Raw genomic sequence first — 14,449 nt, forward strand, 5'->3', positions numbered from 1 at the left:
AAAACATAACCTCCTCCCTTCAAAGAAGATCCCAAATCCAGAACCAAATTCTCATCCATGTTAAATATCTTTGGGTTTTTCCACTTGATGACTGACCTCCACACCACCATGTTTTGCAGAGGTTAACTTAAACCTGCTAACAGACAGATGCCAGCCATCAAGTGAAGTCTATGGTGTCGGTAAGTAACTCACTTCCATGAAATCCATGGGAAAAAAAACAAAAAAAAAAACACGTTATAGCCACCAACCAAGGACGACAGAGGTCATGTGATCACATCTGTGATCAACATGACTCAAAAACAAGTGATGCAAACGGTGGTGCCACATTTTTATGTTTTACTGCTTTCACTGCTGTTGCATTGCAATTCTGCTTTGATTTTAGCTTCAATATTCTTGTGTATGACATCACAAAGACCCATCCTGCGTGCACACGGGCTGGTCTGTGATGATGGACAAATCTGCACTCTGCAGAGAGGCTCCCAAATAAAAATGTCAACGGGTCAAAGGCCCATTTAGCATAAAATCAACGGTGTTTTCCAGCAGAGTATGAGCCAACAGTGCATGCACAGCCAGAATGTACCCAGCTGCAAGCACGTGCAGAACATTTACCAGCTGAACAAGAAGAATAAAAAACAAATATATGTCCATCACAATTATTTAATTTGAATTTTCTGATGTTAACAATAAATCAAACCCAAACTCAGTTTCAAAGTTAATTACAAACTACATAATTGTATTCTTAAATATTTTTAAAAACACTAAGTCAGACCCAGAGCAGCATGTTGGCTTAGTGGTTAGCACTGTTGCCTCACAGCAAGAAGGTCATGGGTTCGATTGCCACCTGTGGCCTTTCTCTGTGGAGTTTGCATGTTCTCCCCGTGTTTGTGTCGGTTCCCTCTGGGTGCTCCGGTGTCGCAGACCAAATGGTCCGCCCCGACTCCACTGTATATGCGTCATTTTGGAGCTCAGCCACTTGTCTAAAACAGAGTCTCTTCACCCAAAGTCATCAAATGGATTAATGGGATTATTAAAGGAAAAGAATCAGGTTGATAGATTATGATACTGATAGCCCATATGAAAAGTTGTAGGCATGTGTGATCATTTATGTTAAAGTTAAGAGTGTTTTTGTATGACTGGTCTAAAGCCAACAGGCGGCCATGTTGGCTCCTATAACAGCGATGTTTGACATCACATGGGCACAGAGGTTCACAACTCCGCTAGTGTTACCCTTCAGTATAAAAGGGGCAAAGCACGTTGGTATCCGGTTCCGATTCCTCCCACATCCAAAGACATGCAGGTTGAGTGGACTGGAAACTTTAAATTGTCTGTAGGTGTGCATGTGGGTGTGCATGTGTTCGTCTGTCTTTATGTGTCCCTATGACAGACTGGTGTCTTGTCCAGGGTGAACCTGCCTCACACCCTATGACTGCTGGGATAGGCTGAAGCCCCTTAATTGGAGTAAGCGGCAAAAGATGAGTGAGTGAGTGAGTGAAGTCAGACCCACAATTCCTACTTTGAAAACATTATTCATAACCATTTTTTGGTGACATTGTGTCAAGATGATCAATTATTCATCTTTCATTGATAATCATACTGCAGTGTGCATAAGTTGCATTATCTATATTACATATACACAAATTATCTGCATTATGGTTACTGCTCCAAGTGGAGTAGTTTAAGTATGTCAGGGGTTTGTTCACAAGTGGGGGTAAGTGAGCGCGATAGACGGATTGGGATCTGATGTTTTATGGACGCTGTACCGGCCCACTGTGGTGAAGACGCTAAGCCAGAAGGGGAGACCATCAATTTACCAGATGATTTACGCTCCTCTCCTCGCCTATGGTCATGAACATTGAGTAATGACTGAAAGAATAAGGTCACGGATACAAGCGGCAGAAATGAGATTCCTCCGTCGGGTATCTGGGTCTTACACTCTTGATCAGCGTGAGGAGTTCGTCTATCCAGGAGGGACTCCAAGTAGAGCCTCTGCTTCTTCACATCACTAAGGCGCCAGTTGAGGTGGTTCCGGAATTTGCTGAGGATGCACCCTGGTTGTCTCCCTAGGGAGGTCTTCCAGGCATGTCCAACTGGGAGGAGGCCCTAGTTAAGACCCAGGACACACTGGAGGGATTATATTTCCCAGCTATCTTGGGAACACCTTGGGATCTCCCGGAAGAATTACAGGACTTGGCCAAGGATAGGAAAATGTGGGATGAGCTGTTTGGTTTGCTGCTACTATGAGCAGCAAGACTTAGATAAGTGTCAGAGAGAGAGAGAGAAAAATTTTAGACCTTTAAGTGCCGTTTTTACTTTTCTCATTGCCATTGGTTCAAACACACCATGTGATAGAAAGGCACAGTCTGTCTGTCAGCTTGGCCTACTTTGAACTTCTTCAGATTTTAATTTTTTTGGTGCGCTGAGCAGCGGCACATGAGCAATACCAACGTTTTGATCAGGACAAAAACGTGTCACTCCAAATGTTGCTCCACGCTCCGGCCAATCATCCACAGCTCCAGCTCTCGCTCGAGCGTACAGCTACATGAGAAATATGCAGATGTTTCCATCATTCCGCTTAGTGCACAGTTCCGGATCAGAGGCAGCGTTTATGGCTTTATGCATTTGGATCACAGCTTAATTTCAAAACTTCACCCGGCTGTGCAGCAGCACTGGAATTCAATGTGCCTTTTTGTGAAAATGATGCACTAAAGCAGTGCGCCTTGCAATGCCTCAAGAGGGTGCCGTTTACCTCAGGATTCTTTAGTAAAAACAGTCTGTGGCTTCTCCTGGTGGACTGGGTCAAGACAGGTAAAGTGTGTTTCCAAGGACACAGACAGGTAGCCTCAGGTGATCACACCTGGAACTGACACCCGGTCTTTCGGTCCTTCAGGGCCTGCCTACTAATGGTGGCATCATGATGTCAGCAGCCTCCCATTTATCACCGGAGACAGCTTAATTTTAGAAATCACCTCAGCAGAGGGTTCTCAGTGTGTTCATCAGTGAGTCGGAGACTAAATATAGGGTCCAGATATTTAACTCTCCTTCAGAGTCAACCCGGAGAAGTAGGTCGGCTCGAGTCGGATCGGGCCTGTGGCGAGTCCTCACAGACAATTACTGTTTACCGCACAGCGCGGCAGTGATGTTTGGCTGCAGCGGGCAGACGCCGTCTGTACGGCCTGCAGGAGGCTTTAAATAGGCAGCGTGCACCAAGGCCTCCTGGTGCTGCAGAGCTCAGTTACAACAGTCCAGCATCAATGTTTAACGTACAAAGACTCCATTCTGAATGTGGGTTAAGCGTCTTTATTTCACTCACCCCACACTCCAAATAATGACACGAGAGCAGATGAGGAGAAGAACCCATGTGGAACTTATGACATTTCATCAAGAATTCAACATCAAAATTATATTATGTTGAGAAAACAAGAGTACATACAGGAACGGGGGCGGAACTATGCATCACATATTGTGGGGCCTGTATCGAATTGCATTTTTTTTTTTAAATGAGTATCGTGATACCACGAGTCAACTACTGCATGAAAAACATAATGACATCTTACAGAAGAATCATAAATGATTCATAAAAAAGAATTGTAATTTATACTTCAAAATATTTTAATAACTAGTGTGAACAATGATGTAGTAATGTTATATTTATGGAATCACGATACATGTATCATAGTGCGAGTATCACCCCCCCCCCCAGCATAAGCACACAATGTCATGCCAAGAAGCACCTACTACACATGGGTATGGAGGATCAGCTTCTACCAGGTCCAGATTCAAGTGGACAGCACAAATAAAAATCCAGAGTGTGTCCAAATATTTATGGAACTGATGAACCGCATCACAGGATTTGATCCAGCTTAGCAAATATAGAAAAAGAAAAAACTGACCAATATTTTGTGCACAAACGCACACACGTTTCAAGTCATTCTGCAGATGATGTCACACTGAGCAACATAAGACAAGTGAGTTTTAAAAGGGTCAAAGGTCAAATAAAACATGCTTTTGACTCAGCCTTCTGGGAAACATAACCTTGAACGTAAAGTAACGTCAGTTACAACATTTTGTCCATGTGGCGTGTTTCTCTGGACATGCTCCAGCACGCAGGCGTCTCAGTGTGGAGAGCCCAGAGAGTGGACAAGGCCAGGGACACGCCCACACTCCTCCTGGCTGCAAAAAGCACAAAATTAGCTCTGAGAGGTGGGGACAGACTGGTTGTCTGTCTGGGTGGTTACCATCCAGGACTGGAGGGTAGTTCCACATCGTGGTGGATGTGGTCACACACAGTTCCAGCAAACACTCACAGACCTGACCTTCTGCCTCACAGTCATGGTCTCCACATGCCCTCTTATATAAAAAAATAAAATAAAATGAAAAATCTGGATATACAAAAACATCAATCTTTTCTGATTCCCACACTTGATAAACTCCACACCAGTCTGTTCCCTCCATTTTTCTCCAAAATTTTTGTTTTTTTTACCTCAACTTCCTATATTTCAAAGTCCAAATCTGTCATCTGACAAGGTGACCGTGCGCACAGCACGCTCCACTCATCAGAAGACACACCTTCACAGTCTGGCTCAAAAGCAGCAGAAGTGCTGTTTTCACTGTTGAATATGTGTAAAGTAAAAAAAAACAAACAAAAAAAAAACTTTTTCATGTTACACACCCTGCAGGACATATTCAAGTGATTATGCAACTGAATGTTTTAAAGGGTGTGTGTTGTTGTCCTTAGGAAGCTGGGATTTTCAGAGTTTGTCCACATGAGAAACGCTGCATTTGTGGACTGAAGGACATCATGCAAGATCATGTTAATGTTTGCTTTCAGAGATGAGCAAGACAGTGAACACACCGCAGCAGATACAACGTGCAGTTTGCAGAGTTGTGGTTTCCGAGAAGAAAAAACAGTGAACACACCGCAGAAGAAACAAGGTACAGTTTATAGAATTGTAGTTTCAAGAACTCAAGACAGTGAACGCAGTGCAGCAGAAACAACGTGCAGTTTACAGAGTTGTAGTTTCAAGAACTCAGTCAACACATCGCAGCAGAAACAACGTGCACTTTTCGGAGTTGAACACTTTAGTCTTTGTGTCACGACATGATTAATCCTGTTGTCAAAAAAATCTGCAGGACATCTGAACCTTCTCAAGTGTGAGAAAACAAACATGCCCTCTGTCCCACTGCATACTGGGACACGCACCAGCTGCCCGTGACTCTGCAGAGGTTGATGTGGTGCTACAAATGGATCAGTGGATGATGTGGTGCTGTTCCCATCACTCATATTAATGCATGTTAAGAGAAATGTTTCAACCAGAGTTCATCTTCCTGCTGAGCTGCACGCAGACACAAAATCTCCTGAGAAAGAAAAAAAAAAACAACTCTGAATCCAAAGGACACAAGTCCACAGAGTGAGGAGTCCTTCTCATAAACAATACAGTTGGCCATGTTTTTGTCATCTGTTAGAATACAGTTAACTGGAATGCAAATTAAAAATAAAATTGTTTGGACATGCAGACATGTTGTGTCACTTTGGTCCACCTCCACTGGACGCCGGCCAGGGAGGGCAAAGGAAATGTTGATATGTAATAACATGTATGTGGCGCACATTCATCATGTACAGTGGGACTATCAAACTGAAAGTACCACGTGCCGCTGTGCCTCTCTGTGGTCTCATGCACAGTAATGCGTCATAGCGTATGTCGGGCACGGATCTCACCGCTGTAATATACATGTTATTACATGGTCACCATCTAAACTCTGTAGGAGGTGTGACGTGGAACTGTATCACCAGGCCATGACGTCATTAAACATGAAACACCTCCAGCATGGAACCACGATCGTTTCACAGCACAAAGTGCACAGGAACCAAACCACAGCCTGTGGCCTCACCTGGCCGCTGTGTGCTGCAAATAACCACAGCAAAAATTAAATCCCATGTGATAATCCAACCGACATCACGGTGTACAGAGTTGTGTTGTGCTCCTGAATTTCCCGGGTAATTATTTTTTTCACATCGTTAAGAGTTTTGAAGCTTTGCCGAACCATAAGCCCAGGCAGTCTGTGAAATCTTCAGTCTGCAGATAGGACATTCTTTTTCTCTTATTGCACATTTTATTGTACTTGCACATTTCATTTGCAATTCTTAATACTGTGATTTATTCTGTGTTGAGTGTATATTTATACATGCCGTACAGACAGATTGCAGCTCAAACTGAAGTCAAATTCCTTGTTTTCTGTGGATACTTGGCGATAAAAGGTGATTCTGAGGCTGCATGTGAAGCTAAAACACAGCCTGTGAAAATGGCTGTGGAGGGCAGCGCTTCCACAAAAGCTGCACTGTGCAGCCTGTTGATAAAAACTCTCATCAAATCTGAATAAAGGCATTTTTTAAATAGTTAAACATGATTCACTTAAAGTGCGAGTCCTTTCGCAACATCTGTGGAGGTGGAGAGCAGCCAGTGGACTAAACCCTGTTGGTAAAATAATATACAAACACACTGCTTCACTTTAAATAAGTCTGTTTCAGATGATCAGCATGGACCCTCTTTCTCTTAAAAGGCTTTATTTTACTCAGCGTGCAGCTTTGTAAAGTTGTACCGTCGCCTGCTACATTGATTAGTTCTCTTACATTGGTTATGCGCATGCTCTGTTGTCTTCTTCTCTGTTTTTTGTGGGTACATTATTCAATAAACCATTTCAGCCCTACAGCAGTCTCTATCATCTAAACTGTTGTCTACATGCACTTTGGATGCCATCATGCAGGTGTGGACTAGGTAGTCTGGATGCGTTCTGACACTGCTGACCACGCCTCTTTCCCTTCCCGACTGCTTCCCATGATAGTATTATCTGCCGTTTCAGCCTGGTTCCTGCACATTCTTGCTATGTGTGACAGGAGCTAGACTCTTCATCATCTCAGTCCATCCAGCTGTACATGGGGCAGTAACCTGCATCAGACCGGTGTCCCCTCTGGGGGAGACAAACTCCCATCTGCTTCACATTACAGAACAGTTGAAAAGCTGGAAGTAGGTTTTCTTTCAGGGCTTTGAACCAGAACTGCATATGCCAAACCTGTATGTGGCGCTGTAGCATTCCCACAAAAAGCGGAGAAGAAGACAGTAGAGCGTACTGTAGCAGACAGCAGAAGCAGGACACTGAGTAAAATACAGCCTTTTCAGAGAAAGAGGGCCTGATCACCTGCAACAGACTTATTGTGTATTTAACGTGAAGCAGTGTGTTTCTTGTATTTTTAAAAGACACGGCACTGTGCTGCTCGCCGCCTCAGGTGACCCACAGCTGTCCACTGATTGGCACAGCAGCAGCTAACACTCCAGTCCTCACACAAACCTTCATACACTTCAACTGTTTCAAATTTTAAAACATTCATATCTGACCGGTTACATCGTGTCCAGAGTTCTCCCCAGAATTTTTTAGTATAGCGGTGCTGTTGGCAATTATCACACGAGGCGGTTTTTATTCATTTTTATTTTTTTGTTACATTTTCCAAACTGTTAGCGATTAATCAACATTCTGGATTAACTGTGTGCTGGCTGGCTAATAACTGCGTGCTGGCTGGTTGATAATGGGTTGCTGGCTGGTTGATAATTGTTTGCTGCCTGGTTGACAACTGCACTTATTGCGACCTGCAGACTCGATATGATGATGAGGTCAGTGAAGTAGGACTGACGTGGAAACTGTCCCGCAGCAAAATGTTCTGTCCCACAAACGCACTGACTACAAGTATCAGATCATCAGTGAATCCAGGACGGTCCTGAACAGAACCACAGAGGAGAAAACACGGCCGTCTTATTTTTCACTAATTCAATTTCCATTAACTCACTCGAGTCCACTCATTAAAACACAGATTTCTGTAAGACAATAAAATTATATAACCAGATATTTACTCATATTTCACCATTTCTCTCTCTCTCACACACACACACACACACACACACTTTTTCCTATTACCAGGGATTACAGCTGTATTATAAAATGACAGAAAACCCTGATATTCAAAGTAACTCTCTCTCTCACATACACACACACACACACACACCTTAATTGATACAAAATGTTCTACATACATTTTGTCATGCAGCAATACGTCGTGCTCAGTATGTTGATGACTCCCAGTTCACAAACTGCACAGTTTATTTTATTATACATTATAATATTTCTGTATTTGTTTTTAAGAATGATTTTTGCATTCATTGTTTTTGTGTTTGTGTGTGTGTGTTTTGCAATTTGAAGCATGCATGGGTGAAAACAACTGAAATTTTTTTGACTGAACATTTTCTGTGAGTGGACGGACAAGCGCCAAAGGCACAAGGTTGATAATTAATTGTTTGCTGGCTGGCTGTGGGTGGGGGGGAGAGTCTGTGGGCATGTCCCCACCCCCGGGAAATTTTGAAAAATGGTGAAATTTGGTGCATTCTGAGAGCACATTGGTCAGTTTTTCTTGGTTTAAAGGTATTAATCTGGTGATGGTCTTTTTTTTATTTTTTTAATTATTGCATCACTTTTAAATTATTTACAAGTGGCATAAGACTTTTCACTGGCAATAGTTATCATAAGTGTAGTATTTACTGAAAGCAGAAAGGGAGTAATTATTGATTTGTTTTATAAGACACACTTAGAATTTGATAAATGCAGAATGAGAACAATGAAAGCAGAATAAAAGTCAGTTCATGCAGACATTCAGTCCATTTGTGGAAACGTATTACAGACAAAACGTACAAGATAGTAAATAAATGTTAATGAAATCAAGACTTGAGACATATTTTGTTCCGCTATAAGAGTCAAATACCAAAAGCCACCAGTTGTAATATAAATAATAAAAATCATAACCAGTGAATATACTTGCAGGGGTGGTGGCCAAGTGGTTAATGCGCTTGGTTTCAGTGCAGAAGGTTCTGGGTTCAAATCCCACCCCTGCCACATTTCTCCGGTGATTCCATAATTTTTGCCAGGGGTTGTATTATTGTGAACACCTCCTTTTCTACTTTTTTTACTAATAGCCCAATTTCATAGCCTTAAGAGTGTGCATATCATGAATGCTTGGTCTTGTTGGATTTGTGAGAATCTACTGGTACCTTGTTTCCCATGTAACAATAAGAAATATACTCAAAACCTGATTAATCTTTTTAGTCACATAGCACTACTATTATTCTGAACACTACTGTATTTCTATATTTATTTATTTATGTTCATTGTTAGTTGGTTTTATATTTTCTGTTTTAATCAGGTTCTTTTTGTCTCTTTCTCTAAAATTGTTCTGTAGCATTATTAGTTATTATTACTATTGTTGTTGTTGCTATTTTATTATTAATTTAGAAATAAAAATAAATTTAAAAAATTACAATTTGTAATACATCTCTTACAACAACAAATGCTGAGCCATTATTATTATTATAATACAGAAAACAAATGCACACAAACGTGTTGAGATGCAAACAGCTTAATGCTAACTTTAGCATAAAAATGCCACAGACATGCTTACGCATTAGCATCGGTCCCGTTTTTAAGTTATAAAAAAACATCTATCAACTATTTCAGAAGATCATAACAGGTCAGTTTAACATAAAAAAGGTAAATATTACTCATAGACATATGCTCTTTGGGGTTTTAGCAGGGAAAAATTAAGATAAAACAAAATAAAACAAAGAACCAACGAAGCAGCGGTTTGGATTTATGTTTCATTGCTTCAAGCTTCAAAGAAGAGCTGCGCTGCAGAAACAGTTGATTACAGACCCTGCAGGGGTTCTGTAATCAATGTAGAGACATGATCATTTTCCCGATAAACACCCCCAAAAACAACAGCCACTCTGAAGGACCGCTAAGGGAATCGTTAAGCAAAAAGACTATTGATGTCAGTGGATCGAATAATTTCTTAACAATACCCGGAAAGAACCGGTTCTCAATACCCAACCCTACTTAAGACACACTTGTTTTCCCTTTCGTATGGCTAGCACACCGGCATAGTATGTTACTATGCTTTTTACCCTTTTAAATTAATTTTATTAGTAAACAGAGCAGGTCACGGCCTCAACTTTATCTAAAGTCTGGGTCTTTAAGTGAAGGTTAGGGCTAGTGGCTAGCGATCATCTTAGTATTTTTGTTTTCCTGTTACTTAATGCTGACAAATTATACCTTAAGTGTAGTTTTCTGCCCGACTGATTCTGTTTTCTTTTTCTCTCTGTCCGAGATGTCGCTGGATCCACGTGCTGGATTAGATGATTTCTGTGGCGGATGCTGGGTGGACTCCGCTGTAGGAACAGATACAATGAGTGGCTCGATGACCCCCACCCCTCACCCCCTCCCCATGATGGTGGACTGGACGCCTGCATGGACTCTTGTCAATTGTTGTTGTGTTGTGTTCTGTACTGTAAACTGTGTTGGTAGCATGGTAGCATCGCCCCTTTGAGTCTGGTCTGCTTGAGGTTTCTTCCTCAAATCATCAGAGGGAGTTTTTCCTTACCACTGTCGCCTGTTGGGTTGGGAAGTTTAGACCTTATTTGCGTGAAGCGCTTTGAGGCAGCTTTGCTGCGATTTGGCGCAATACAAACTAAATAAATTGAAACTGAATAGAAATTGTGGCAGCAATAGAGCAATAAGGATGCCGGCTGCCATTAAACGCCACAGAAGAAGAGAGGGGTGCGTATGATTTGCTGCACAGGGACACGTTTTGAGAGGAGCATGTTTCATGTCAAAATAAAGCCATAGCCTAAAATAAATAAATAAATACAAATTAGCGGTTTTATGACAAAATCAATGGAACACGGAAACAAATTTTCACAGAAATCCATATACAAATGGAGGTCTTGCAGCCCTGAGCATGACTTTCAAAAAAATGATACATGCATTAATTTAGATTAATTAATCACAAACCTTGTAATGAATTAATTTATTTTAATTGGCTGACAGCACTAAAATATACACATGCATCCATATTACAGGCGTCACGGTCCGAGTTTGGTTTTTACAGACAGTATGTTTAATCTGTGAGCAGCAGCAAGCTGACGTCAGACGCTTTAATGCTTTAACATGTAAACCTTTGTTTGTTTTTTCATTAAATGTTTATGAATTGATTACATCTCCTGTCACTTGTGTTGAGATGAATTTACTTTGCAGCGTCGTCTTGTTTGTTTGTTTTTATGTCGCACGACGCATCAAGCTAGACAGCCGTCAATTTAAGCCTCCATTTTAAGTCTGTTTGATTTCCGCACAAATGACGGCATCTCATAAAATCCTCACTCTGTACAGATTTGAAATCATTATCATAAACTTTGTAACTTTTTAAACTTTGACCTCAATATTTTAAAGGGTGCTGCTAGTGATAAGGGACCGTTCGTAAACCACGACTTGCTGTTAACATGACCCCCACTGTTCTTTAAACTACCCAACATTACGGTTCATAAACAACCTTGATGTGAAACAACCCCAATTCAAAGTTTTGAGCTTGAAATTCCTCAATTCTATATCGCACCGTTGCCATGAAGGCTCACTGAGGTTCCAATGATTTCTTTGTCGGACGGCACGCAATCGCACTGGTTTCTCGTTGGACGGCGTACAGCGGTGGCGCTGCAAAATCACAATGGTTTCACGTCAAATGGCATGTGGAGGTGGCGGTTTCTTGTCGGATGGCGCATGTTGCCGACAGTTTTGCATCAGGTGCTGCACAATCGCAATTGTTTCTCTTCAAATGTCACTCAGTGGTAATGGTTTCACATCAGGCGCTGCTCGATCACAACAGTTTCTCATTGGACGGCACGTGGTGGCGGCACTTCCACGTTGGACAGCGCGTGGTGACGGCAAGCAGTGACGACGGTTCCACATCAGACGCTGCATGATCGTAATGGTTTCTCGGTGGACGCTGCGCGATCGCGATGGATTCGCATCAGGCGCTGCGCGATCACAACGGTTTCTGATTGGACGGCATGTGGTGACAGCAGTTTCACGTCAGACACCGCACAGTGGCCTCTCGTTGGACGGTGCACAGTGGCAACGGTTTCTCACCAGATGCCACACAATTGCAACAGTTTGTCATCGAATGGCGCACGGTCGTGACGGCTTCTCATCAGACGCTGTGGGTGCCACGCGACTGCGAAGGTTTCTTGTCGGATGCCACACAATCACGTTTCTGATAGCGCGCTATACAAAGAGGTGCAATACAGGCGATGTTCCTGACACAGAACTGCAGGACACTTTGTATTTTAAATCCACACATCTCAACAGTCGTACTGATCTTGGCAAGATGGCAGTATCCAATGGTGCCAAGTGACACAAAGAAGACAATTTGTCTCAGTTACCAGGAACCAAATGACCTGGTGCAGAGCACAAGAAGATGGAACCATGAACCACTGACAGTGAAACTGGATCCAAACAGCCACCTGCTTCCATTATCGGACGTCCTTTTGCTGGTTGCCTTTCAGCTATTTTCAAGACGACGTTCTAGGTGGACCCGGAACCAAACGACGCGTTAACGCGTCAAAAAGGTGCGTTCGTTTACGTAAACTGCATCAAAGTACTGCGTGACACGACGCCGCCGAGTTCCATTATCGGACACACAACGGCGAGAAACCGGCAGATTTATCATTAAAAACTGCTTTAAAATCCACGTTCACTTATACAAAGCTGATGAGCCGAGACTTTATTTAGTGAAAGTTAATTAAACAGTGACAACGATAAATGATGTGACGCTAAAACGCCGCAAAGCGAAAGTGGCTGCAGACGAAGGTCTGTCCGATAATGGGCGCACACATTCTCCCGTTATACCTTCGTGTTAGCTCCCCGTTAGCCAAGCGACGGGCTTCCGCCGTGTCGCCGTTAACGGGACATTTTACTTTAGAAATAAACCTCCTACCTCGTTGTTGGTGCTGCTTTTTCCCGCGGTGAACCTGAAGGATCATGTTTAGGTTATTCTGTCACATGTGACGTCCATGTTTCTGCTGTGCGAAGCCGCAACAGCGTCAGAAAGCTAACCGCAACGACAGCGCGTACACACACCGCACAAAGAGAAGCTCTTCAAAATAAAAGCATAAAAGAGATTAAGGGCAGGACGACTAATGTTTATCCATCCATATTTCTCACGTCTTTTAAAACAATTGACTGGTTACACGAACTACATCCTCTTGTGGCAACACCATGCGGGTAGTTTGGGCAGATGATATATTGTTGCTAAACAACGTCACATGGGAGTTTCACCCAGGGGCTGTTTTAAATTAACTAAAGTAACCCAACAGTGATGCTATTTGCAAAAGTACACAAGCGTATAATTACGAGAAAAGATTAGGTGTCTAAACTGTTATATATATATATATATATATATATATATATATATATATATATATATATATATATATATATATATATAATACAAATAATGGTTGGTAAGGAGTACAACATAGAGAAATATTGGATGAAGAAAAGTTATACTCTGCTACGCCTCATCCAATATAAATTTTATTCATCCAATATTTCTCTATGTTGCTTCTAAAACGTCAGTAGCGTGCTTGTCTACCTTTTTCGTGTTTTTGGCATCCTTGGAGTTCAATATTTCCACCAGTTCCTCCTCTGTGAACTCAGTAAACCTCGCTGGCAGATGATTTTCTGCTGTTGCTGACATGTTTGTTGTCATTTTTTCAACCAGCATCTTTCAGCTAGTTCCTGACCTTCGTATGCCACGCTCTGATTGGCTAGCTGTTGGCAGTAAGCTCTAACGCTATTGGTCAGTGGGAACAGATCCAATATAACTTTTGGTCCTAGCCTTTTTGGATCCTTTTGGATCCACCATAACTTTCTGGCGCCAAGCATGCCAAAATACAGGTAAATGATAGACAGAAAGGCTAATCTGTGATTGGCTATTGCAATCTGAGTGGAGAACACACATATATATATATATATATATATATATATATATATATATATATATATATATATATATATATATATATATATATATATGAGGTCTGTTAGAAAAGTATCCGACCTTTTTATTTTTTTCAAAAACCATATGGATTTGAATCACGTGTGATTGCATCAGCTAAGCTTGAACCTTCGTGCGCATGCGTGAGTTTTTTCACGCCTGTCGGTTGCGTCATTCGCCTGTGAGCAGGCTTTGTATGAGCACTGGTCCACCCTCTCGTCGTTTTTTTATTGCGAATAAATGTCTGAATGATTTGGAGCTTTGCTGCATCAATTTTTTTCCAGAAACTGTGAGAGACCTCCAGGTGGACACCGTTCGGAAAATTAATATGGCTTTCAGGGACGATTTTGTGGGGATTACACAGATTAAGGAGTGTTACTGCCGCTTTAAGGACGGCCCACAACTGCTGAGAGCGCGCCGTGCTCCCAGCGCTGATCGACAGTCTCACACCCCGCTGAAACAACCAGATAATTTCCAACGTGAAGGCTTTGTTGATCCGGGACGTCGTCTGACTTTCACAAAAAGGCA

General features: G+C 42.1%; 1 protein-coding gene across 2 annotated transcripts in view; it reads right to left on the reverse strand.

Annotated features, from left to right (window-relative positions):
* The window catches only part of LOC117513689 (DENN domain-containing protein 4B-like), a 110,837-nt gene extending 97,849 nt beyond the window's left edge, over window positions 1-12,988 (reverse strand). For both annotated transcript variants that reach the window (XM_034173930.1, XM_034173929.1), the window contains exon 1: window positions 12,860-12,988. The gene's annotated coding sequence lies outside the window, so the exon portion shown is untranslated. The remainder of the gene's footprint in view (window positions 1-12,859) is intronic.
* Between the last annotated feature and the right edge of the window lie 1,461 nt (window positions 12,989-14,449).

This window comes from Thalassophryne amazonica, chromosome 7 (genome assembly GCF_902500255.1).
Source record: "Thalassophryne amazonica chromosome 7, fThaAma1.1, whole genome shotgun sequence".
NCBI lineage: Eukaryota > Metazoa > Chordata > Actinopteri > Batrachoidiformes > Batrachoididae > Thalassophryne > Thalassophryne amazonica.